This window comes from Sinocyclocheilus anshuiensis, unplaced genomic scaffold (assembly GCF_001515605.1).
Source record: "Sinocyclocheilus anshuiensis isolate Anshui unplaced genomic scaffold, SAMN03320099.WGS_v1.1 scaffold1148, whole genome shotgun sequence".
In the NCBI taxonomy this organism is placed as follows: domain Eukaryota; kingdom Metazoa; phylum Chordata; class Actinopteri; order Cypriniformes; family Cyprinidae; genus Sinocyclocheilus; species Sinocyclocheilus anshuiensis.
Genome location: NW_015548259.1, coordinates 663165 through 666045, shown reverse-complemented (window position 1 = coordinate 666045; position 2881 = coordinate 663165). Strand labels below are relative to the sequence as shown.

General features: G+C 38.9%; 1 protein-coding gene across 2 annotated transcripts in view; it reads left to right on the top strand.

Annotated features, from left to right (window-relative positions):
* Nucleotides 1-425: 425 nt before the first annotated feature.
* Nucleotides 426-2881, top strand: part of LOC107655524 (synaptotagmin-like protein 5) — a 27079-nt gene continuing 24623 nt past the window's right edge. Inside the window, exon 1 of one of the 2 annotated variants that reach the window (XM_016443037.1) lies at nucleotides 426-558. The gene's annotated coding sequence lies outside the window, so the exon portion shown is untranslated. The remainder of the gene's footprint in view (nucleotides 559-2881) is intronic. The other variant, XM_016443038.1, reaches the window with a different exon arrangement.

The following is a 2881-nucleotide window of genomic DNA, read 5'->3' as shown; positions in this document are numbered from 1 at the left end:
CAGAACAAATGTGGCAGACTTGTTACTTACTTGTTCAGATGACAATATCCGGTGAAAATTCTTATTTGGGTCATAGATTCCAAGATGTAGGTTAGAATCTGTGATTGCGAAGTACATAGGGTGACCATATTTTAGTTTTTCAAAAAGAGGACTCATCTGACTAAGTCTGTCGGTCTGTCTGTTGATCTATCTATTTGACTCAACATATGCTGACAAATATGCTGAGGATATTCCCTCTCCAGTCTCCGTTGCACAGCGTTTGAGAGAGATTCTGGCACTCCTATGATGCAGACGCGTAGAAGACTGTGTGTGTGTGTGTGTGTGTGTGTGTGTGTGTGTGTGTGTGCGCGCGCGCGCGCGTGTACACGGTCACGGGGAATCCGTGGGAGCGCAAACTCCGCCCACGCCATGAACACCTACAGCGGCGAGTGCGGTGCGTGGGGGGGTTTGCCTCGCGCTCGGAGCTCGGGCTGCAATGAACACACCACTACAAATCTGCTCTTGACCATGTAACAGGAGTGCAGTTCACCAGATCTTCACGAGCGAGTGCTGCGGCAGGTAGGACATCAGTTTATATACTGGTGTGTTTCATGAATCATGTGTGCGGGCTGACGGAATAAACGCGGCTTTACGGTGAGATGGACGCAGGAACTTCAGTGTTCCCATTCTGTCTCCTCTTCGACTGTCTGTATCTTCTTTATACATCGGTTACATCATCTTAAAACAGTCTAAACCCCACAAAAGTCAGTGTCAGAGGATATTCCCTGACAAACAAGACTGTTTTATGCATTACATATAATGTCGTCTCACCAGGTGTTTGAACAGGTGCAATGCAGCAGAGCGTTTTTGTATTTATCGAGGTAGCCTGAAGTCGTTTTCATATTTTTGTATAGGCAATTTTTGTTAAAGTTCAGAAGTGTCACCACAGTTCAATCGGTGGTGTTTATTGCACATATTATATGAGGCTAGTTGTCCCACTTTTCACTCCAGTGAATATTAATAGGGTAGGTTTATTTTCGAAAGTCAATTTCTGTGTAGATAAATGCCTTAACGTATTGGGGACAAAAGGTTTTATGTGTCCTATTGTGTAGCCTCTTGTCACATGCTGCTGATAACTGTTTAAGATGTGATGTGTCATCTTTTGTGTACTATGAGCAACAACATACAGTAAATCACTTCTGTTTTCCGAAGCATTAGCTATTTATACCCAAGTGAGACATAATCAAGATAAGAGGCAGCTGAAGGAACAGCACATCAGTTTGTTTGACTGACCAGGGGAACACTGTATTACTCAGATGTCCATACTCTTTCATAGCTCAGGACACTTATTTGTTTAATTTAAGTAGGCTATTAGATGTTCCTTCTAAAACTCCTTAGAAGAAATAAAAGTAGACGCTAACAATTGTTACCATACAGTATGAGTATAGAGCTATAAATAGCATAGTTCAGGTAATTAAAAAAAAAATGTTTTTTTTTTTAGTTTATATTGAAATTTCTGTCTTTATAGCATGTTTTGGCAGTTTTTGACTTTGAGATTTTTTCTGTAATTGGAGAAGTGAGATTACTGGGTGAAGTAAAAACCTGAGAAGGAGGAGACTAAAGCAAATGTTTAAATTTTTCTTTAGGCCTATTTAATATTAAATTTAATATATTACATATTACACTTATGCATTTAGAAGATGCTTTTGCAGATATGAAAATGCAACAATGAAAGTATTAAAACCATAAAATAAAAAAACAAACATAAAACGAATGGACCCATGTGAACACAGTTTATGTATTTGATTTGCAATTTCACCAACCGTAAAATCACTGAGTGTCCATAATATTTGTAATAGAGCGACTAATACTGGTCACACATATCTTATAGGAAAGAGAACTATTTACTATTAATTATACAGACTAGGGATGCTCCGATCCGCCTTTTTCGCCTCCGATACCTAGGGTTCGGTATTGGCCGATACCGATACCGATCCGATACCAGTGAAGTTTTTTTCCCTCATTTAAATAAATGTAGAATTTATATATCTCTGTGTGTGGACATTATAATAATTATTTTACAATCTACTAGATACAGACTACTTCATTATAAAGAAAAATAAAATAAACAATAAATCTGAAAAAATATAGGCCTATGCGCAGCCACAATAGATCTGTATGACACATGGATCGCTTTTATTTCGTTTTTCCTGTTTTATTCAAAATATTCACAAACATGCTCACTATGAAATATCTGATATTCCGATTCTGAAATATGTGCAAGTAAATCTATTTGGTAGTTTAAACACTTTTATATCGACCGTGCTAGTTGATCTATACCGGGTGATGGGCGCCGCCATGTTAGTTTGCGCTGAATCCGAGGCGCCAGCCAGAGCGCGAAAGCAGATTTAAATTCAGCAGTTGATGAGGTGACGCACTGAAAGTTCTAATCACACCGGTGTGATCGTATGCGTTAAAGGGTTAGACTATCATATGGCTTCAGAAGTAACACAGAATAATTCGCACAATCGAAAAAACATTTTTTGCACGTGAGTTTAAAATATTCTAGCTGAGCCCCCAGCATGAGGTTTTTTTAGGCGACCGTTATTTTCGAATGTATCGCCTTTTTGCTTCCATGGCGACGCGTCTGTTTGTCATGTGACACAATGTAGCCATAATAGATCTGTATGACACATGGATCGCTTTTATTTCGTTTTTCCTGTTTTATTCAAAATATTCACAAACATGCTCACTATATTACGAAATAGCTGATATTCCGATTCTGAAATATGTGCAAGTAAATCTATTTGGTAGTTTAAACACTTTTATAGCGACCGTGTTAGTTGATCTATACCGGGTGATGGGCGCCGCCATGTTAGTTCGCGCTGAATCCGAGCTGTGG